This window comes from Ammospiza caudacuta, chromosome 29 (assembly GCF_027887145.1).
Source record: "Ammospiza caudacuta isolate bAmmCau1 chromosome 29, bAmmCau1.pri, whole genome shotgun sequence".
Lineage (NCBI taxonomy): Eukaryota > Metazoa > Chordata > Aves > Passeriformes > Passerellidae > Ammospiza > Ammospiza caudacuta.
The window spans coordinates 3,352,254-3,376,440 of record NC_080621.1 but is presented as its reverse complement, the minus strand read 5'-3'; the positions used below and the strand labels follow the sequence as shown (position 1 = coordinate 3,376,440).

General features: G+C 46.9%; 1 pseudogene; it reads right to left on the bottom strand.

The window, feature by feature from the left end:
- Window positions 1-22,375: 22,375 nt before the first annotated feature.
- Window positions 22,376-23,432, bottom strand: LOC131569184 (cytochrome b-like; annotated as a pseudogene).
- Window positions 23,433-24,187: the final 755 nt, after the last annotated feature.

Sequence of the window (24,187 nt, the reverse complement as noted above, 5' to 3'; positions counted from 1 at the left end):
TGCATGACCTTAAAGATCACTTTGGGTTTAACACTCTCTCTGTTTTTCAACAGCCCTGAGAATCACTGTGTGACGTGTTTGGAAATTTAGCAGGAGGTCAATATCCTTGCATTCCATCTGCTCCTTAGAGATCACAGAAACTGGAAGGGGCTGAGCTGCATTTCTATTCCAGCCACTTTAGCACTGTCCGTGTGGTTGAGTCCAAGAGAACTTGCCCGAGCACAGATGCACAAAGAGTGCAGTTCCCACTGCAATGCTCTGGGTCTGACTCCTTTCCATAAGGACCTACAATCTCCACATTCCCCAAGAATGTGCTTTTTTGAGGAACAGGAGAACAATTTCAGGATTGCTGCTGATCGGCACACTGGCTACCAGGTTTGATGTGTGCAGCAACAGAGAGGGCAGTAACTGGAGATTATAGTAGTGAGATCTATCTGTCTATCTTCCTACCTATCTATCTATGTAACATTTACATAACTGAATCTTCCTGGCTCTGGCCCAAGGCAGTTGGGGATGCAAAGATCACCAAAAGCATCCCTTCTGGAGAGGATTAGAGACATGTTCCCTCGACCAATTCTGAGCAGGCAGAGATGTTTCCCCCTCCAGATATGATGGTTTTTCCATTCAGAATTGTTTTCCTCCTTAGGCTTTTTGTGTCCTGATGTCTCCTGTTAATTCTTTCAATTTCTGCCTGTCCTAGAGAGGTGCAACAATTCCATGTTTAGGTGGTGTTTGGTGACTCTGGTCATACATGCCATGCATTACATGACACATGGTTTCCTTCACTGGCTTCCTCAGGGCTGTGTAAGTGCATTCGTTCATGGGACCTTAGGAGAGTGTCTTTTTCTGCTGGTCAGAATTCTCAGTTGACAAAAGAGGGAGAAGAAACACTTTGGTCTTCCTCCATGTACTGAGGTGGCCATAGAGGCTCTGTGACCTCCATCAGAGATCTTTGCATGCATCCTCATCTCCTGAATGACCAGGTTTTCTAGCAAGAGAGTGGATGTCAGAAAGGCAGAAATGCTGGTGCAGGCCTGAAGAGAACATGAACTCCAGGAGTGTCTCTCACAAGGGCTGAGCTCACCCAGGATGCCACCTGCAGAGCCAGGATGGAGCTGTGGGACATGGTGGGGTGTCAGTCACTACAGAAAGACAAACAGGACATGGCAGAAGCAGAGGGAGGCCCTCACCAGACCCTTGAGAAATGCCTCACCTTCCCTGTCAGCTGCCTGAGAGGCTGTTTAAGCTTCAATCCCAGATGGCCCCTGATTATAAGGCCAGGGTCACTTTGGAATCTGTGCCTCCTCTCGGGCAGAGAATGACCCAGCAGAGCAGCAGCACAGTGCTTTTGGAACGTGTGAGCCCAGCAGTCTTTGAGTCTTGACCCACAAAGGTCATGTGGGAAGTTGAAACCCATCTTCTCTTGCTTTCTGTTCAGGTGCTTCTAGAGAAAGAGCAGGAGCAGAGTGCTTCATCAGAGATGCCATGCCAGACTCAGGGAGAGCTGTTCCCAGCCCGAGAGCAGGAAGAGCAGCTCAGGCAGCAGGTGGAAGAGCCACAGGAGAATGGCCAGGTGAGCCTGACTGGCCAGGAGACAGAGGGAAGGGCAGGAAGAGGGGCATAAACCAGAGCTCTTGGGACTGGGGAGGCCAGGAGTCCCACAGGCACTGAAAGCACAGGGCCTTGGAATTTGCAGAGATCAGCCCTGGGACAGGAGGTTTGCAATGGAAGCAGATGTGGGGAGGGAAGCAGAAAGAAGTGGCTGAATAAATGTGATTTTGAGGCTGCAAGAGGAAAAAGCTGAGCTTGATGGCAGCTCCCAGTCACTTGCTCTGCATTTGTGTGCACAGAAGATCAAGGCAGAGCCACAAGCAGAGCTGCCCGAAGCTCAGAGTGCCATCATGGATGTGAAGAGAAAGAACAGGGAAGACATGGGAAGAATTCAAGAGGAGAATCTCCATCAGCACAGGAGCCATCAACAAAACCAGGTGAGTGAAAGAGTGGCAGCCACTCCACTCATGAAGTGTCCTTTCCCTTCTCCTTTACAGTCTATCAAAGGACACGTGCAGGCAGAGCTGCAGGACTCTGAGGCTAGCAACAGGGCAAGGGAGAAGAGGCTGGAGGAAGAAATGAAAATTGTCAGAGAGAAACTTAATCGCCTCCCTCAGGCTCTAGAATGAGTGAAAGTGGGATGCAGTCACTGCAGTCACCAAACTGGTGGTTTCTGCCCTTCTTGCCTTTCCACTCAGAGCAGCAGGGAGTGGGGCCATGCCTCTGAGTGCGATCCTGCTCTAGTGTGTATCACAGTCACTCTGAAGGACATTTCCTGGTGTGCTCAATCTCCACTGCTGCTCTGTTCTTCTGGCCTATTCCTGCTGTCCTTGTTCCTTCAAGTGTTTGTACAGTGGAACGTGGTGACCCAGATGGAGGACTGAAACAAGCTGTCTGTATCCCTTGTCAATCTCTTCTTTGCCTTTCCTCACAGTCAACGACTCCTGGCTGACAGGGACAAGCTGTAGTGTCTGACTGCTTTGTTCTGTTTGACTTGAGGTGCAAGTGTTGACATCTCACCGGGCAGCCTGCAAAGAATTCCAGCCAATGTCTGGCAATGAAGGGCCCCAAGTTTGGAGTGAGGCACAGGAACAGTGCCCACCAGAAGTGCTCCAGGTCCAGCACATCATGGGCTCTGATCCTGCTGCCGCAGCAGCATCATCCCAAGGAAGCCTTTCTGTCGAAGCTCGGAGCTCAAGCTCGGGCAGTTACTTCATCTCCCTGAAAGAGGAGACTGAGAAGAAGCACCTGGAGATGCTGGGTACGTCTGGGGTGTTTCTTGTCTGAGGGACAGTGTGTTGTGGGCAGGTGTCAGCAGAGCTTTACCAAATGCTCCTCCTGAGTTTGGTGTCACAGGGCCATTTAGGACTCCCCAGAGGAAGTGCTGTGCTCCGAGGCAGCGAGAGAGAGCTCTGGGTGTTCCTGCTGCCTCTGAGGGCACCTTGGACTGGCTTGGGTTTGCCTGAGCTTCTCTCTCTGCTAAAGGTTGAAGCAGGGGATGTTCTGGGATCAACAGAAGGCTGTGACCTTGCAAATGATCTAGACAAGTCTCGTGTGCTAGTGCCAAACTGAACAGAATTTTTACTTTCCTAAATTCTCCTTAGACTCCTGACTTCGAACCAGTAATCAGAGCAAAAAACTTCACAGAAATGGACTGGTTTTGGAGTTTTGTCTTTTTGGTTGGGGACTTTTTTTTTTGGGAGTGGGGCCATGTTTTTGTGTTGTTTATTTTTTGTGGAGGCCTTTTTTTTTTTTCTGTGGCGGGTTTTTTTTGTGTTTTGGGTTTTTTCGGTTTATGGTTTGTGGGGCTTTTTTAGTGGAGTTGGTTTTTCTCCATCCTGAAAGCACCCTTCTGCCCCATGTCTTACTGATGGCATTTTTATGACTGCTACTGTTACCACTACTACATCTGCAGTTTATTTTGACAAGAATGCTATCTTTTTGTCAATAAGAACTATTTTGGAAGGACAACAGGTTACAGGACAAATAGAGAGCAAGAGATGTTTTCCATGTGCCCCCAAAGAAAAAAGCGATACTTTTGTAGCAACCTTTATTTAATCTTCTAGTTTTATGCTTATCAAGATGAGTCCAAGAGACGCATCCAAGTGGCATGATCAGATAAAACTGTACTACAGGCATTTCTCAGGAGAGAGCCTCCAGCCCAGCCATGGTATATTCCTCAGGTCCATGGCACTTTTCCATACCCAATTCCCACTCTTTCCCATGACTGTTAGAATCCTACCCATTGGCCCAAGCCCTGCTCAGATCAGTCTCCAGGAAAACACATCAAGTCCTTTGTGATTCTGCAGCACAACCCAATGAATCTGCTTCTTGCCTGTAACAGCTGCCAGTGCTGTGCTCTCAGATAAGACCTGGTGGGGCTGAGACCAGAGCCCAGTGGATTCTGTGTCTGCTATCACCTGTTGGGACAAAAAGGGCACTTTTTGCCCACACACACCCTCGGTGTGGCTGATCTCAAAGCCCATCCTGTCGTGTCCTCAATGGGGGCAACAGCTTGTAAGAGGCTCAGGCTTGCTGTGGCTTCTTCCCACTGCTTGCCAGTGCTCATGCTTGGGCTTTGCCAGCCTTGATGTGCTAGCTGCCCTGCCCCTGAGGGCTGGAGGGACTGCAGAGGCTGCAGCCTTCCTTAGCTGGGAGAGGGGCATCTTTGAGCTCAGCCTGCTCATAAACAGGTCAGGCTCCTGATGCTGAAAGCCCCTTTGGGATCAGTTATAGCATGAGCTGCTCTGGTTTACAAATGGAAATAAATTCCTTTGGCCAACTGCTGAAAGGGTGGGGAAGATCTCCTTCTCTCCTGGGAATGCATCTCCCCATGCTTTGTTTCCTGTCAAGAGAACTCTTCAAAGGACTGTACAAAATCAGTCTCTGTGCCAGCCATCTGCACTGCAGGGATGCCTGTCCTGTTGCTGTTGTGGTTGTGGTTGTTGTTACCCAGCTGACCACAAAGGGCTCAGAGCCCCAGACAGTGGGGCTGCCTTTTGTATCTCCTGGAAGCTGGGATCTCTGCTTTAAAGTCACCATCCCGCATTTTGTTTCCCTCAGAGAGAATGGTGAACCAGGAAAATCCCTTTAGGATATACACCGAAATGGAACACATTGGCAGCGGGTGAGTCCAACCACAGTTACTCCTGCACAGCCATGGCCCAGGTGTTTTTCTGGTGGAATGTCTATCCAGTGTGAAGTCAGGCCAGCTGCAAACATGTTCACACACTGGGGATAAGATGACCCCATCTCTCAGTGCTGCTCAGAATTTGTGAGTGTGCTCAGAAGGCATTGTCAGTGACATCTCCGTGCTGCCAAGGTCTTGCCTGCATCAAGGAACAGGACGTGGAAGATCTCCTTGTGTCTCAAGTGTGGGACAGCTCTGTGTTAATTTCCTTAGCATTTTTGTATGTCTCCAAATCATACTGCCCCATTAATGAGAAAAGAAGAAACTTGCTTGCCTGAAAGAGCAACCTAGCCTCTATCAAAGCTGTGTGAGATAACAGTTCCCAAGAACATTTCTTTCCCCTGCTTTGCAGAAGGAAATACTCTGTGGTCAGGATAGGAACCACACAGTTTAGAAAGTGAAACCCAAGAGGAATGACTAAACTCCCTTTAGAAGTTGAATCCCAGTGCTTCAGAAACAGGCCCAGTGCCCATGCACTTGAGAGGAAAATGCATCATCTGCCTATGACAGAGCCCTCCTGCCTCCCGCAGGTTTTTGACACTTCCAGCAGACATCTCCTGTGTGGGCTGGCTTTCACTCTAGGAGCTAAACAGCTTCTCCGTTCTCTGCTTCTGTTTTGTTTCTAGGGGTTTTGGACAAGTGGTCAGAGCACTCAACAATGCCACAGGAGGAGAGGTAAATGTCAACAAGCCCCACAGACTCTGCTGCACATGAGGGCTTTCCCCTCTGGTGTGAGCTGTGGCTGGAGCCCTGGGCAGAGCTGTGCTGAAAAGGCTCAAGAAGCACAGACTGGTGCCAGCCTGCACAATACATTTGGGACTTTGTCCTCCTCAGCTGCCAGAAGGAAGGCACGGAGGCAGCGGCTCTTTTCAGAGAAGGACGTGCTCACTCACTCTCCATTGCTAAAACAAAGGTGGTGCCTTAGAGCACCTCACTGCTCTTTGGGGCTACAGCTTCAGAGTCCTGAATTCTTATTTCTGACTGTCAGCAAATCCATCTGAAAGCTACTGGTAGTTCCTTAGCCACCTGCAGTGCTGCACTTGGGAACTGCACGTAGGGAGAGATCTTCAAGGTGTCCCTAAAAGCCCTAAGCCATGCCCATAGCCCAAGATGTATGCACAGAGTATTAGGGCATGGATTACTTCTTCTGAATCCCAAACAAAGCAGCAGAGAGTGTGGTCAGAGGTTTGTGGGTGATAGCTGAGACACCACTGTTACCAAGTGGACAAGGCAAAACGTCAGTGGCCCCACATGTCCTGTAACTGTCCCCCAAGGGAGCAGAGAAATGGGCTGTTGGAATGTCAGTTCCTAATTACTGCAGTGCCTAATCACAAGGCAGTTTGGCACAGCTCAGCTGTGTCATTGCAAAATCACTTGCTCCATGTGCGTTGTCGTCTTGTGCCACCAACTTCTCGAGTTACTGATTTTTAATGTCATTTTAGGTGGCCATAAAGAAAATACATCTTCAAGGACTGAGAACGAAGGAACTAACTGTTAATGAAATCATGATCATGAAGAAGTGTAGGAGTCCCAGTGTTGTGAATTATTTAGACAGGTGAGAGGTCATGGTCTTATCCCATCAAGGGGCATTTACATACAGCAAACATGAGAGGTTAAAAATCCACTTTGGTCAGTGGCAGAAAGTAGACCTGTTAATTTTTATTTATTCATATTTCTTTACTCATCTCCAATGGATGTGAGGAGAGTGCATCTTGTCTGCATGAGTTTTCCCTGCCACTTGTCGTTTGAAAATTATTCCAAAATTATTGAAACCTGGGTCAGCTGTATCTTACTAAGTCAACACCCTCAGAGTACATTGCCTCCACATTTTTTCGGGATTGATTTTTTAAAGTTTCTTAAATGCTGATGAACCATCCTAAAGTGGATTTCTCTTAGATCGTTGCCCCTCTTTGTCATTGCTGGGCATGCCAGGAAGACTTGGTGCTTATTTCCAGAAACACCATGCCTGACAGGTTTTTACCTGGGCTGTTACTAAACTGCATTTTTCACCTGCTGGCCATCTAAGACATCTCTAAGACATCTCCTTTTTCACTGCTGTGCCTTTCTCCTCCAGACTTCACAGACTGCAGATTGTCTATTCCTTTGATTCTGTCCTAGTCACAAAGGCACCTGGAAACAAGAAACTCGGAAGCAAAACATCAAGGTAGCCATGCATGTTTATTTCCCCGGCCTTGTTTCCTTCTTTCAGCTACCTTCTGGGTGAGGAACTCTGGCTGGTAATGGAGTACATGGATGGAGGCACCCTGAGTGATGTCATCCGCAAGACCTTCCTGTCTGAAGACCACATTGCAGCCATCAGTCGGGAGGTCAGCAATCCCATCTGTGCTTCTGAGGCCTTGGGCAGGATTGTCTGGGAACAGGGGCTCAGAACAGGAGTGATTTCATGTGCCAAGCTTTGTTTCTGTGTGGCTGGTATGCTATGGGCAAGTAAAAGCATCTCAAGTGAAAGGCCTGCCAGTGGCCCTGCACTCACTGTACTCAGTGCCAGTACTCTTATCTCCTACTGTTGTACTCTCGCTCCGCCTCTTGTATTTGCTGTTCCCCATCTTGCCTCGCTAAACTTTTTTCTGTCCTCACTGCATTCCTTGCCTGTTAAAGCAAAGGTGCTGGTGGCAGGATTTGAAACAAACAGCAAAGAAAAAAGTTAGACTCGATTCTCTCAGTCCTTAGCTAAGAAGGATAGAAGTGCAGCCAAAATGCTCTTTGCTTCTGAGCACATCCACTGCAGCAGGAGTCATCCTGGCTGGTTTGCAGGGGAAAGTCTAAAAGAGCAGGTGCTGTTGCTCTTTCCAAAGCTGACATGCCTTTCCTCAGAAAGGTCCTGCTCGGCAAGTGTTGGAGCAGCAAGCTCTTCCTCTCAATGGCACTGTGTTCTGCCATTACTCCCCATTCCCCTGGAGCGGGAATCTTTTAGATTCTTTGTTTCTTTCTCGTGTGATGAAATCACATCACTCATTTTTGCCCTCCTCTTTCTCTTTCCTCTCGCAGTGCCTGCAAGGACTGGATTTTCTTCATTCAAACAATGTGATCCATCGAGATGTTAAGAGTGACAACATCCTTCTCAGAACCGATGGCTCTGTCAAGCTGAGTCAGTAGATTCTTGGTCAGGTGCAGCGTTCCAGGGATGTGGGTGTGGGGCTGCTTGGAGTGACAGCCAGCTCCCCAAAAATGGTGCTGGTGGCAGCGCAGGGACACCCACTGTGAGCTGAGGGCGCAGTTGCCACGTGCACAGAGATAGGACAAGGAACAAGAAGTCAAGAGTAGTGTTATCCTGTGTGTGTCCAGGAAGAGGGAGGGAGCTACAAGTCTAAAGTTTCCAAAGAACAAAAGCCACTGCTGGAGGCAGTGTAAAAAATCAGGGGATTTTTTAAGTTGCCATTGTCAGGAGATTCAACAGCACATTTTCAAACCTCTACTGGGGAATTCTTTTGCTTGCTTTCCCAATTGCACAGAATTAAAATAAAACCAGTATTTTTCTTTCTCCTCAGCTGATTTTGGCCTCTCTACTCAGCTCAACTCTGAGCAGAGCAGACCGTGCTTGGTAGCCGGGACTCCTTGGTGGATGGCGCCTGAAGTGGCGACAGGTCAACCATATGGCCCCAAAGTGGACATATGGTCTTTTGGAATTGTGGGGATTGAAATGTTAGAAAAAGAACCTCCTTACTGGGACCAAAGTCATGCCTCGGTAAGCAGCAAATACTCACCGATCCCACTGTCTTTCTCACCTGTCCCATTCCCTGCATGCCATTGGACAAAATCCCATTGCCATCTGCTGGAACTACTTCCACCAAGGTCCCCTCTAAAAATGTCCCTGCAACACATCAGCATCTGCTGTAGATTTGGATACATCAGTGGTCGAACTCAAGCCTTACCACATGCAAACAAACTCCATTCTCAGGAAACACTTTCCTTTGGGTTATAAGTGGTTCCAGTTCTTTTGTCTGTGGAGATGGCCCCAGAAAAAGGAAACAAGCATCTTAGAACTTCTGTTATCTTTCCATAAATGAAGGAAGGAAACCCAAACCCAACAAAGTTTCTAAAACTGTAGTCTTTAGAGGGGAACCTAACCCAGTGTGCAGTTTCTTCTCACTGGGAAACATGCCTGCAACCTGGGCATGAGTGTGTAAAGGCCACTGAGTCTCTTCTGCTTCTTGTGCAGTGCTGCTGTACTGCATTTAGTGACCATGTTTTTTCACAGCCCAAGGCACGTTCTCTGTGTCACCAAGCCAGAGCCTGGTGATGTGGAGAGCCTGCCAAAACCTCCCGTTCGTTTCCTGGCACTTTCTGAGATGGGCCTACCACTAATGCATTGACTTGAGTAGCCAAATGAGCAGAGGGTGACCATAGGGATGGCACCTCTCCTTCTTCTGACCATGACAATTTTGTCTTTTGCTGCAAAATGGGAAGCTGCAATTTTCAGACTGCTGAGAGACAGAGCTGCAGGTGGCACCTGTGTGCCCAAGCAAGCATTTCCATCCCAATACACCGCAGCAGGCATCTTAATGTGGCTGTGTTGAAGATGAGTTTGTAAATCTTTATTTCCTTACCTGGGGATTACCTGATGGATTTTCTTTCTTTTCTTCCAATTCCCATTGTTTTCAAGAACAGCACAAAAAGCTTGATGAGTTTTGTTCTAAGGCACGTGTGCTTAAAGGACCAACAAGCAGTGCAGAGATGCCTTTCATGAACTAACCCTTGAAATTAGTTAGTATAGCACAGTCCCTCTTCCATAAAGCCTCTAAAACTGGTATGAATCCTCAGAGAAGTAAACATGCTTTTGCTGATGTAGTTCCCACTAACTAGGTCAGTCAATGAAATCAGCTGCCAAGGCAAGATCTGTGGGATGGTGGAAAAGCTGTGGCCGCATCAGGGTTTGGATTTTTGGTTGGGAAAGGAAAGTCATCTCTGGGTCTCTGTCAGGGCAGTAACTGCCACTGAGGAACAGAGGCTAAACAAAGGGATCTGGGAGAGCCTTAGAGATGTGAAAGCAGCAGGTGGAGCCTCATGGGTTTTTTTCTCCAGGCTCGACGCCTGATAGCCAAAGTAGGGACCCCAAAACTGCAGCATCCCAAGCTCCTCTCAGCTTTGCTGCGTGACTTCCTGAGCTGCTGCCTGCAGAGAGATGAGGAGCAGCGCTGGTCTGCCAAGGAGCTCCTGCAGGTAAAATGTGAAGGGGCTGCAGGTGAAACAGGCTCTGAGGGATGGGCTCCTCCTCCACTCAAGTCCAAGACATCAGATGAGCCCTCTTCTTCCTCACTTCCACTCTTGGGGCTCTTCAAATGAAAATGGTGAGGAATCCTAGACTGGGCTGGGCTGGCAGGGCCCTCTAAAGGTCCTCTGGTGCAAGTGTCCTGCAATGAGCAGGGACATCTTGAAAGAGAGCAGGTAGCTCAGAGCCCTTTCCCACCTGACTTGAAATGGTTGCAGGGACGGGGCACCTACAAGCTCTTGGGGCAACCTGTGCCAGGGTGGCACCATGCTCCGAGTAAACAAGTTCTTCCTTAGACCTACTCTGACTTGATCCCCATTTTGTTTAAAAATATTCACCCACATCCTATTGTAATTGGCCTAGTTAAAAAAGATGTCCCCCACGTTCTTCAAAGCCACTCTGAAGTCTTGGAAAGTGGCAATAAAGTCTCCCTGGGGCCTGTTCTTCACAAAGCTGAATAACTCCACCTCTCTCTACATTTCCTGAGAGGAGAGGTGCTCTGTTTTCTGTTTCTGTCACGCTCTTAGTTTTTTAATTTGGTGCTGTGTTCAGTTTTACCTAATGTCAAAAGAATTGAAGTAGAGCAATGCAGGGTACAGAGACATGAAATGGAGGTGCAGGAACCCAAGGAAGCCAGTCCCAGCTGAGCAGTCAGAGATTTGGCTGTGGGCAGGAGGGGCTGTGGGGGTTCACTCTGAGCCTCTGAGGGGCCCTGGTTTGTGCCCCCCAGCCCACCCTTAGAGATTTCTGCCACAAACAGAGACAGCCAGGAGGGACTTGTCCCAGCCCCATCTGCTGCCTGGCACCCTCAAGCAGACGGGAACTGTGCCAGGGTTGCTGCCAGGTTGTGTGGCAGAGTGGGAACTGCAGGGCCCAGTGCCCCTGGGCTGGCCCTGCTGGGAAGGAAGGTGCCGACCAGCACACAAGGGGCAGGGCATGGAAAGGTAGACACTGCTCTGTCTCCCTGCGGAAATCAGCACAGTGCCTGTCTTACAAAGAGAGGGACCAATGAGAGGCTTTGGAGTTTCCTGAAAAGAAGAAACTCCAAGGACAGAAAGCACCATTTCTAGAGCACTGGCAGGGCTAAAATCTCAGCAAGATGAAGACACCTGTATAAATGGGTGAGTGAGATTCTGGGCCAGGTTTGCCTGTGATGGCAAAATCCTGCACATCAAGATGGAGGTGTAGACGGTCCCATTGTTCCTCTTCCTGCATCCTTCTAGGGGCAGGAGCAATCCTGTGAAGCACTGAGCTTGGAAAGTCATGGTTCATTGTATTTTGTTGATTTGGTTTTTTTCCCTTTGGGCAGCATCCATTTGTAAGATATGCTGAGCCTGTGTCCAGCCTGGTGCCACTGATTGTTGCAGTGAAGAGGAAGGAGACAAAAATGTGACAATCACATCAGGACCATTTATTTATTCCTTAACAGGTTTAGAGTAGGATTGTAGGTTAGGACTAGGATTAGGATTAGATTAAGGATTAGGATAAGAATAAGGATAGGGATAAGGATAAGGATAAGGATAAGGATAAGGATAAGGATAAGGATAAGGATAAGGATAAGGATAAGGATAAGCATAAGGATAAAGATAAGCATAGGCATAAGGATAAACATAAGGATAAACATATGGATAAGGATAAGGATAAGGATAAGCATAGGCATAAGGATAAGGATAAGCATAGGCATAAGGATAAACATAAGGATAAACATATGGATAAACATATAGATAAGGATAAGGATAAGGATAAGGATAAGGATAAGGATAAGGATAAGGATAAGGACAAGGACAAAGATAAGGATAAGGATAAGGATAAGGATAAGGATAAGGATAAGGATAAGGATAAGGATAAGGATAAGGATAAGGATTAGGGTTAAGGTAAGGGTTAGGGTTAGAGTAGGATTGTCTAATAGGACTGCAGAATAGGATTGAAAATCAATAAAGTTTCTGAAACCACAACTCACCTTGAAGATCCCCTTCCTTCTCACTCTGCGAATGAACTCCAGAATTCCATCTGAATTGTCTGTTGTTTCTTAAAGGAGGAAAGTGAAACGGTGTCTTTGGTATGGTGTCAAAGTGGGGAAGGATCTTCTTCAGTCATCCTCTCCAGACCAGACTGCCTTTGGAATATGGCCCACTGGTCAGTTTTTGGCCATCTTTGGTACTTCTATTTGAGGCAGAAAGGACAATGGCATTTGCAGGCAAAAGCAAAGGAAGAATGGGGCAGCCCAAACATCTTATGCAGATGCAGGCCTTCAGCTGTGACTGGAGAGCATTGGAGCTCCTGCCACTTGGACTTGGATCCCTAAATGCAATAATCTCTTTGGCTGGAGGAAAGCCTTGATCAAGTGAGAAAGCAGAAAGATCAGAGAGGGTGCTCGGGAAGGTCTCCTGTGGTGCAGAGCTGTCAGCACCTGTGAGGTGAGAGCGGGCCCGGCCTTGCCCGGGCTGGAGCCCCAGCTGAGCCGCGGCCGAGACAGGGTGGAAAGAGGCCCTTGGAGCTGCAAGAGGCAGCAGCCGGGCCCTGGGTGCCTCTTCCTGGGAGCAGGCGAATCCTCTGCCCTCAGAGCCCAGGTGGCAGCTGGCTGCTGCCAAGGGGAAGCGCAGCCGTGCTGGGCACAGCCCAGCCTGGAGGCATTGGCCATCTGCAGTGTGCCCAGGAGCAGAGAAAGGCCAAGGGCAGCCAAGGGCCGCTGGGCTGGCGGAGGATTCCTCCTCTTCTGCTGGCTGCCCTGCAACTGCTGGCAAAGGCCAGCAGTGTGTGCAGCACTCTGGGCACCAGGGCAGGGAGCCGGGCTGCTCGGCAGGCTGGAGCACAGGGCAGCCTCCTTCAGGCCCGGCACTTGTGCCAGGGGAAGCGAGACCAGCATGAGGCAGGGACAGCTTGGCAGGGCCCATCTGCAGGAGCCAGCGCCTCACGCAGCTCTGGGAGGAAGCACCTGCAACCCTGCAGTTCTGCACTGAGCCAGAGCAAAGGTGTGACATGCAGAGTGTTTGGCAGAAATATGCAGGCCCACCAGGCCAGCCTGCTTTGTGCTCTCTGGCGCACAGCAAGGGCTGTGCAATGCAGCTCTGAGCTCCTGGGAGAGAGGCACATCAGGGATTTGCCTGAGGCTTGTGCTTGAGGAGTGAACTGATTTGGCAGGGGGCAGAAGGGTTTCAGTAGGCAATTTGTGTTTTCTTCATTAATTTCTGAAAGAAAGTCATAATGTGCTGCACACAGGTAGGGTTATTAGAAAAGAAAGACCTTATAAAATCAGGCCTTCCTATTGCTATGTTTGCTCAGTTATCCCATCATAAAAAAACCCCAAACAATATTAAAAGTAGTAGCAATTTTAATTTATTATTTAAAATAAAAAAAATTAAAAATTGGTTATATTATATTTGATTAAAATAAGGGAGAATTTGGTTCCAATAATAGCACATAAGCAAAAGATAACCACGGAGTGTGGAGTGCAGGGCTCTGGGACCCTTGCCAAATCACGTACGAGCTTGCCAAGTGAAGATTCTTCCTTATATGCCATCTGTCAATGCCATCTCCTCCCATTTTCGATTCAGCACACTTCTACCTCCGTCCTCATTATCATCTTTACCACGCATGTGCCACCACTCGGTTTGGTGGTCGCACAAGTCTTTGGGGGTCATCTGAGGAAGATTTTGTAGTCTTCCTCTTTGTCCTTTAATTCAGCTTTGCGTTACACATGCCCACCAAGCCAATACAATGTAAGCCAAAACTAACAAAATTACTGCATTTAGGCATCAAGGCAATAAATCCCTTATAATTAGCATTTTCCTGGGACACAACCAGAGTGTCCCTTCTTTGTTAGTTTTTAGCAACCATTATCTCTTGCTTTCCTCCTGTTCCTGAACATCTGCGGGGAGGGGGGGGAAGGTAGAGCCCCGCCTCTCCCTTTTTCTTTGGCATTACAACTTTTTACTGTTTTAATATTTCTAAATATTAATTACTGTATCAATATTGATTCTTGTTTCAATTTTTATCAGCATGAATCATACCTATTTACCACACTATGGTAAATTCCCAACTGTCCTGTTGCATCTTCTACATGCAGCCAGCTAACTTCCCATGGGAATAGTCCTGAGTGCAGTTAGCACAACAAGCTATTGTGCTGAGAAAACTGTTTGCATCTGTAATAAACAAGAAACCTGTCCATGAGCGTGCACGAAAAAAAATGTAATCACCTGAGTAAGAGTGAGTCTTAGAAAGTGTGAGTCTTAGCATGTACACACTAATACACCTTCTAAGCAATAAATTGTGTGGCAAGGAAACTACCAGCCAGTTGGAGTTGAACACGAGGTCTGTGAAAACAGTATAAAAATGAGTTATTTGACTAAAGAATTGGCTTTCCCTGCATGAAGAAACTGAGTCCTGGCTGCTTTATTGACACAGCAATGTGGCTTCACTCAGCAAGAGCACTTGCAGGGTGTATTGATGAAACACTTGTGTTTGATTCCCAGAATAGGATGGAGAGGCATTAAGTCCAACAAACAGGGCATAGTCTTTTCAATTCCTTTAGCTTTAACAGGAGTGCTGAACCACGTATTCCCCCACTGCAGTGCTTACTGTGTGCAAGTGGCTATCTTGGCCTTGAGAATAAGGAGAGTGGTCCTGCTAAGAAGGTAGCTGGAATGCATTCAGGGGGAAGAAAGTGTTTTTAGGAGGCTCTTGACCACCAAAGGAGAATTTGAGGAATGGAAATATTTCCCAAAGGACTGTGTCAGGAACTGGAGTTGTGTCCCAGGCCCTGCCATATTTGATCCATGTTTGAGCAGGTTGACAAGACAATGAAGAAAAGTGTCTTGTTTAAGAGCTGGGACCTTGAGCCTTGAAAGAGAAACAATGGATTGGTCAATGGGTGGGCAGTCAAGCTTTGAAAGGAGAGCAATGCACAATAGAGCCCTTGGTGGCAGGGAGTCATGGAGTCATCCTGAGCCATCATCTCACACGCCAGGCATGTGTGAGCTGATGCTGTAACTGGGGAAATTCCGCTCCTGAGCAGGAGATACAAGACCTAGTTCTGGGCTGGAGATTTGAGAAGGACGAGATGCATAGCGTTTTGATCAAGGGGATGTCCTGCAAGTGCACTGCCTACCTGCCCCTGCTGCTGAGCACCAAGCTCCAACTCCTTCTCCAGTTGATTTTTGGGAATCCAGAGGTCAGTATGTATTATATGCTATTGCAAGTAATGGAATGAATTTGCTTTGCAAGCCCAGTTTTGTCCTGGGTTATTTTGTGCATGGGTCACCTGAACCTGTGACAATGACCAGCAGGGATCTACAGGGCACTCCTACTCTGATGTCAATAAATTCTGAGAAGTGATTGAAATATGTCAATAAATTGGAGGTAATGTTTAGCCTGTGAGTTTCAGCAAAGTATTGAATATGTCTTAGTTCCATGGATACAAACTACTAGGTGAGATTGCTGGGTGTGCTTGACTTAGGGAAGTTACTCCCTGTGCACCCAGCAATGAAATCAAGTAATGCCTCCTTTCTAACCCTGAGCTGGCAGCAGGGATCAGGCCCTGCTTGGTCACTTTCATTTTGACAACTTCTGTTGGCAGGGAAGAAAGGTCCAAATGAAACCTTCTCCAGCTGTTTTCCTCTGGTTGATCTTTTTAGGCACCAAAGCTCTGTGCCACGGGGGGCCTGGGTGTGTGCAGAGCAATGCAGCCCCCACAAAGCCCTTGGTTTCCCCACAAGTTGCCAGGTTGACTGCTTCCAAAGGGCAAGAAAGGCAGAGATGTACATCCACAGGAGTCCTGGCCATGTCCAATAAAGGTGCAAATATGTGGGGAGATTTGTTAGCAATGATTTCAGCTGTTATGCCAACCCAGTGCCTTCTTTCTTGCTTCTGTGCATTATAGGTGAGTAATGTAATAGTTGGCTCTCACAATTAAGAGATAGATATTATGTGGATAAATATTCTGTTCAAATGTAAAGTGCTGCTATTGTAATATGTCCTCTCATAGTCCTCTTTCTTTTCCCCCTTGTAATAGCCTTGGTAGTCAGGGCAGTTGGGGAGGGCTGGTTTGTGACCAGCAGGCGGGGTGTAACAACACCTGACCTCCAATCAAGATGCAAGAAAGTAATCTCCACCACTGAACGGCAGAGAAAGAGTTGACTGAAAAAACATTGGGAGGGGTTAAGGGTATGAAAAGCAGAGCATCCCTTTTGTAGATGAGCATGTGGCTGCTAATCATGGAGACTTTCCAGTGCTCCAATCTTTCCTTATACAGCCTTTTCTTAAGGTTTAATAAACCTTTAAAAAGTTAAAAGGAGGGTAATTTCTCAAATGGGCAATGCTTTGGGCCATTTTCTTGGGCTCGTTTCCTTTGCTTGGGTGCCATCTGAGTGCTCAGTTGGGGTACAGGCTGTAGGTGCTTTGTGCACTCCTGGAGTTCCTGTTGGATCCCTTGAAAGACAGGGTTTGGCCCGCAAGGGGAATTTGTGCTGCTTTGTGACAGAGGAGAACTTCCCAGGCTATTTTGTGTTTCCTGTAGGGAAGGTTGGTTATTGCTTGGCATAAATTTACAGACCAACATGGAGCGTTTGCTTTGTGATGTCAGGGCATGTTTGCCACCTTGTCGTAGCAACATCAGAAGGTTACCCTGGTGCATGGAAGGCCTGAGTGTCAGAGCAGTCCTAGCACTTGCTCAGTTCAGGAGAATCCTCCTGATTGAGGAAATTGTCAGTGGGCTGTTGCACACCGACAGGAGCCTTGCTTTTTCCAGTGTGTGAGCACAGCCTGCAAACTTGCAGGACAGTGTTAAAATGATTGAGGGAATTGCTCCTTTGCTTTTCACTGCCTATGGAATTACCTATGGTGCCTATTTTGTAGCATATTTCACACGTAAGTAGATGTTTCCCCTCTGCTTAGGTTAGGGTGTATCCTAACCTGGCTTTTGTATGTCTTCCTTCTCTTTCTTAGTGACTGAGTTTCTGGTTTTGAAACAGAAAGAGCATTAGGATACCACTGTTTTGGTAAAGCTCCTGTCAAGGCGTTCATCTTAAAAATGGGTGTCTGCAGCCACAGGGGCAGCATTTGCAGGGGAACCTGCAGGGCTTCCGATGGCTCCATGGGAGAGTCTGTGGCAGCAGAGTCTGTCATTTCCTCAGTTTGCTGGGACAAGCAAGACATCTTTGAAAATGCAGACTGGCAGACCTTCAGGAAAGGCTGAATAGTTGGACTAGGACTACTGTTGTAATGTAGCTTAGGATTTTGCGCTCTGCTAGTGTAAGGAAGGCTACTGCGATTAAGTTTGGGAGGGCATAGGAGTGGGCTATGATGAGGTTAATAATGAGGGTGGTTTGGGTTAAGCTAGGAAGAGGATCGGAACCTCTGAGTTAAAGGACTGAAGTCTTTTGCATTTTCCAAGCTCTGCCACGCTAGCTGGTCCTTTTCTTGGACGTGGTGGGGTGTAATAGCCTTTTGTAATTTAGTTGTTTTCATTACTTAAGGCGAAGGCTTGCTTGTGGTATTGGCCTCACTTTTCCTATCCTTTCGTACTGGGAAGAGTTCATCATAGATAGAAACCGACCTGGATTGCGCCAGAACTCAGATCACGTAGGACTGTTAATCGTTGAACAAACAAACCCTTAGTAGCAGCTGCACCACTACGATGTCCTGATCCAACATCGAGGTCGTAAACCTCCTCGTCGATACAGACTCTCGGAGGACATTGTGCTGTTATCCCCGGGGTAGCTTGGTCCATCGATCAATTGTATTGGGTCTGGATGCTATTAGCATATTGAGGGGTTGCTCTTAGTCTAGAGGTGTGATCTAATTTTTGGAGGTTTTGTTTTGCTCCAAGGTCGCCTCAACCGAAAAACGCAGACCAGAAGCTTATGTGTCAGTGAAGCCAGTAGGTGAGTATGTGTTTTAAGGTGGTTGCTGGTTTTGAAATTCCACAGGGTCTTCTTGTCTTACAGGTTTATCCCTGCTTTTGTACAGGGAGATCAATTTCACTGATTACTGGTAAGAGACAGTTAAGACCTCGTTTAGCCATTCATACTAGTCTCGATTTGTGGGACAATTGATTCCACTACCTTTGCACGGTAAGGATACCACGGCCGTTGAACGTGAGTCACCGGACAGGCATCACCTTCAAAACTTGTTTTGCATTTGCTGAAGGCTATGCTTTTGGTAAACAGTCGGGCCTTGATGGGTTTGCCTAGTTCCTTTTACAGGTTTTAATCTTTCTTAATGGACGCTCCTCTGTCAGGTTAACAAGATACTTAATACTGTGCTTGTTTGATTTGACGTATATTGGTGGTTTGTTCATAATGTACAGATGTAAGCTTGTGTCATAGAGGGAGGACCCTGGTTACTCATTCTAGCATTATTTCTCCTATTTGAATATAGGTTAGCCTGTTAATGGGGAGGGAGTCATAAGGTTCTTATATTTTTGTAATGTAGAGCTTTAACGCACTCTTTGTTGATGGCTGCTTGAGGGCCCACAATGCAGTTGGAAAACCCAGTATTTATCTGCTCAGAGAGATTGTATTCTTTTTTAAAGGAGCTGTACCTCCTTTAAATGGCCCTTAATTCGCTTCATTAGGGTTTGTAGGTTTTCCTTGGAGAAGAATTAAGAGTGAACTTAGATTCGTTTCACAGGCAACTAGCTATCACCCAACTCAATTGGCTTTTCACCTCTACTGACAAGTCATCCCACTCTTTTGCCACAGAGACGGGTTCGCTCAATAATAGCTGCTCGTAAGTAGCTCACTTGGGTTTCGGGGTAGCAAACTTAAATTCATTTTGTATTATTTTTCTTGCTAGACCATGATGCAAAAGGTACAAGGGTTGATCTTTGCTGTTTATAGCTTAGTTTTCATTATTATTTCATCTTTCCCTTACGGTACGTGGTCTCTATCGCGCCAATGGTGTCTTTTCTATCACCTATACTGGGAATAGTGAATGCTTTAGTTGGGTGCGGGGGAGTAGCTTTGTTATTCCAGATCATGTCGATTGGGCTAGAGTTTGGCATCAAGACAATCTGGTGTTAGCAGACATTTTTCAGGTGTAAGTTCAATGCTTTTGCTGAAGCTACGTCTTGGTAGCCTAAGTGCACCTTCTGGTACACTGACCTTGTTACAACTTACATCATCTTTGGCTAAGTAGCTTATTAGTTCATTGGGGGGGCGCCTGCGAGGAGGGTGACGGGCAGTATGTAGGTGCCCCAGGGCCAGCTTAAAGAGGGCTCCATTGTCCCACTCTACTGCTAAATCCACCTTCCAGGGGTTATTTCATACCCCCTTGCCGCTATGTTCTAACATAGAAAATGTAACACATTGCTACCTTTCCATAGGCTATACCTTGACCTGTCTTGTTAGCGTGGTGGGGCTATTGAACTCACTGTTGAGCTTTCAGGGGAGGTGGGCTGGTGACAGCAGTATGTAGGCTGTTTTGGCAAGGAATGGTCAGACATATCGTGGATCATTGATTACAGAACAGGCTCCTCTAGGTGGCTTTGGGGCACCGCCAAGTCCTTAGAGTTTTACGCGTTGGTGCTTAAAGCATCAGGAGGATGCTTTAGTAGGTGTAAGCATCAAGATTTAGGGCCAGGCATAGTGGGGTATCTAATCCCAGTTTGGGCCCTGGCTTTCGTGGAGTTCAATTAATCGTTGTTCTAAGATCTTCTTTGATGGGGAGGCCTTTTTGGCATCTTGGGCTTGTGACAACTCAGTTGCTTTTTAACCTTTGCTACTTGGATAGCATGTGACCACTCTTTATGCCGTTATAAAGTTAATTTGGGTCTCCTGTATGACTGCGGTGGCTGGCCCAGGATTTACCAACCCTGGATATGCTATGGCTAAGTCAAGTTTACACTCATTGCATAATATTAACTACTGCTGATTACCCGTGGGGGTGAGGCAATTGCAAGGTATCTTGGGCTACGGTTGTGGTGAGCCTGATGCCCGCTCCTATCTCCCTGATTGAGGTGTTCAGGGCATCTACACTGGAGCGCGGATACTTGCATGTATATACCTAGCAAAAACTAACAGTAAGGTTAGGACTAAGTCTTTTGTCCTTGGGTGCGTGTGGCAGCCATCTTGACATCTTCAGTGTCATGCTTTCTATAAGCTACAAGGACGTGAAATTTGGTGGGTAGCTGGTTGATGGTTTGTCATCATGACTTGTGGTTTGTTTCGGTTTTTGGAGAGGGGCTAGCTTTGGGATTAATATTATGTTTGTTTGGGGGTGGTTAGGGGAGTGTTGATGGTGGCTGGTTATTATTTTTGACAGTAGGGAATATAGAGGAAAGTTAATTGAAAGTGTATTGATGGTAAGTAGTTTGGACAATGTAGGGATATGTGGCTTAGTTATTTGAAAAAAAAAAGTCTAGATAAAAAAACAGATGCATAAAACGGAATTTAAATGTTAATTCCTAGTGAATGATAAAATAATTACTATGTCTGGCAACCATTACACTATCTGCTGTCTAGAGGTAGGTAGCGCGCCCTCCATGAATGGGGTCAAAGTGCATCAGTGCCAAGTTTGCGACAACCTTATCCGTTAGATCATGACATTCTGGGTGTTAGGGGATTCATATGCTTGGCGGTCATGTCATGGACATGTCAAGAGGAAGATAACACCTGCTCTGCACTTGAGGGGCTTATTGAAGAGACGCTAAAAGAAAACAAGTGCAAGAGGTCGGGATGCCGAGGTAATGAAGTTAGGGAGGAGTATTCAACCGACCACTTGTATCTGTGAAGGGCAAGGAGGAAGGAATGAAGCAAGTTATGATCCTGAAGTTACAACCAATAGCGCAAAAGAGCAAGTATAGGAGAGGTATGTGCTTGACGGCAATAAACTAAAGCACATATGATGTTGATAGCTCAGTTCTCGTGAGAAATGCGATCAAAAGATAACCATGTCTGGCTTGGGAGTGCTTGAAGGCTTTTGGCTGAGAATATTACCTAGGAGGTGGGCTAATCCTGTAGACTAGGGGAATTCAAAGGTGTACTGGGACATTCCTCGTTCTCTAGGTTGGGTGTTGCGTACATTAGGTAAGATCCTGGGTCTTTGGGTGACACTTGCGGCTTGGACTTGGGTAGAAATACTTGGGTTGTATGGTACCTGAAGCAATAATGTGCCTGGTAGGTAGGCTGGACGAATACCATCCGTTTGGGTTTTTGGTGGAAGAGCTTGACGTGTAATGTGGATTATCCTACATTTCATGAACTGTCTGATGGGGCAGAGAGTGCGATGCATTATTATACATACCCTGAAAGCAAGAAGAAAACGTGCTGGGTAGGGGGGGAAGGGGGGGGGGGTAAGGGGATGGGGGAGGGAATGAAGGACGTATTTAGGTGTTCTTATAGTTAAATTTTGTAACGACTGCTTTTCAGGCCGTAAATCTCAGAGAGAGGCCAAGTGGGAATTTATGATAGAATCTGTTCTGTTTTTCGGGCTGAGTTTTGTTCTAGGGGGGTTGGCGGTTGCATTAACCTGTCTCCTTACTATGGGGTGTTGGGGCTGGTCGTAGCAGCGGTTGCAAGGTGCAGATGACTAGTGAGTTTGGGGGTCCCTTTTGTTTCTTTGGTACTTGTTATGGTTTATTTAGGGGGAATGTTGGTAGTGTTTGTGTATTCAGTGTCGCTGGCAGCGGATCCTTATCCGGAGGCTTGGGGTTGCTGGGGTGTTGTTGGTTATGGTTTTGGGATGGGGTTGGTTGTCATGGTGGAGCTTGTTATAGGGGGTGTGTTGGGGTTGTTGATGGACAAGGGGATGGTGAATAGTGGGGATTTGTTGTCGGTCCGGTTGGATTTCAGTGGGGTAGCTGTGTTGTATTCAGAGGGGGTGGGATTGCTTTTGATTGGGGGGTGAAGGTTGTTGTTGACTTTGTTTAGGATGTTGGAGCTTGTGCAGGGGTTGTCTCGGGGGGCGATTCGAGCTCTTTAGCAGTAGGGTCAGGAAGTAGTTTAGTGAAAAATGCCAGGTTTGGGAATTGGAGCAGAGGGTTTGAGTCCTTTCTTCCTGAGGTGTGTGGTGGGGTAACTCTAAAGAAGGGGTTTAGTCTTCAATCTTTGGCTTACAAGACCAATGTTTTTATAAACTATTAGAGTTAATTAAAGTAGCTTGTTTTCTAGGGCGGCCGCAAGGGGGAACAGAACTAGAATGATTGTGAAGTATGTGAATGAGGCTAGTTGGCCGTTGATGATGAAGGGGTGTTCTACTGGCTGGCTGCCTACTCAGGTTAGGATGAGGACATTGGCGACTAGGGTTCAGAATAGGGTTTGTGATAGGGGACGGAAGGGTATTGATCATAGTTTTGATGTATGTAGTAGTGGGGTGAGGAACAGGATGAGGATTGAGGCAGCTAGAGCTACTACGCCTCCTAGTTTGTTTGGGATGGATCGGAGGATGGCGTAAGCAAATAGGAAAGATCACTCGGGTTTGATGTGAGGAGGGGTGACTAGTGGGTTGGCTGGGGTGAAGTTTTCTGGGTCACCTAGGAGGCTGAGGGAGAATAGGGCTAGTGAGACAAGTAGGGAGAGCATTAGGACGAATCCTAGGATGTCTTTGATGGTGTAGTATGGGTGGAAGGGGATCTTGTCACAGTCTGAGGGAATGCCTAGCAGGTTGTTTGAGCCTGTTTTGTGGAGGAAGGTGAGATGGACAAGAGTAAGGCCTACGATGATGAAGGCAAGGAGGAAGTGGAGAGAAAGAATCGGGTCAGTGCAGGGTTGTCAACAGAGAACCCGCCTCAGGCTCACTTGACTAGTGTTTGCCCGATGTAAGGGATGGCAGAGAATAGGTTTGTGATTACTGCAGCTCCTAAGAATGATATTTGGCCTCACGGTAGGACATATCCTACAAAAGCAGTTGCTATGAGGGTTAGGAGGAGGATGACTCCAATGTTTCAGGTTTCTTTGTTTAGGTATGTGTCGACGGAAGGAGACCAGGACATCAATTAGATCATCACAGGCCCGATTTTATTGATTAGTACAGCAGGGTAAATACAGTTCATAATGAGCTTCATACATATTGCAAAAGTTGAGCTCAGGATTGGTTAGTTACATATCAGCAACTACGCCTACTTCTGCATTCTTATGGTTATACTTTTGATACTTTCTACATATTCTCAGGAAGAATCTCTCTTCCCTATCCTCATGTTGCAGCAAGGGCAGTCTTTCCTTGCCTGTCATTGGTCACCGACTGCTGACTTCTCCTTTCAGCTTACTGACTGCTGACTTCCCTCTCTCAGCTTAACCAGCGGCATTATGTCAGCATGGCCTTTCTCAGCTAACCAACTATTAATAATATCCTCCACAGGTATAAGCCGTAGTAGAGTCCTCGGCCGATGCGTAGGTAGATGCAGATGAAGAAGAAGGAGGCTCCGTTTGTGTGGAGGTTGCGGATGAGTCAGCCGAATTGTACGTCTCGGCATATGTGAGCGACAGAGGAGAAGGCTAGATTGGTTATTAATAATATCCTCCACATTTCCCCCGTTTTCTTCTTGAGCAAGAAGACTAGTGTGCCAGGTTTTTGCTATTGTACGGCTGACCATGTTTTGAATACAGTTAAAGATACAAGGCAAAATAAGCAAAAACAGTAAAATTACACTCCGAAGTCCTATGGCATAGATCACAATGTTCCTCAGCCATGACCCAAGTCCTAAGCTTTTAAGCCATTCACCAATTCCTAATCCTTCTTCTTCCTTGAGACTGTGAAGTCCCTGTTGCAGTTCTTTTATCTTAGTGGGAATGGACACCGAATGATCAGACAAATTCATGCAACACATTCCCTCTAACTCTTCACATCCATGCCCTTGTGCTAAGAGCAAAAAATCTACAGCAGCTTTATTCTGCAAAACAGCATGGTTAACACTCTGCACATCTGCGGTTAGCATGTCTAGAATTTGTGATGTCTTGTTTAGCTCATCCTTTGCCCAGCACCCTAATTGCTTTGCTAAATTCATAGCTTTATTGGCAGATCCTCCTGGCAAGATAGTTGAAACTACCACTTGTTTGAATGTACCCCAAAACTGTGGATCTCCTATCTGGCTGCAGTCTAAGTCATGTATGCTACGTCTCTTCCTGTTTGAATTTAGACTCAGCTGCATTAGCAAGGATACGTTAGGGTGAAACAATGACAATTTCCCCAAATGACAGGATCCACCCTGTGGTTTGGCTGGTATACCATTCCACGCCCTGTCTCCACAAATCAAAAATATTCCTATGGGTAATTTCATTGGT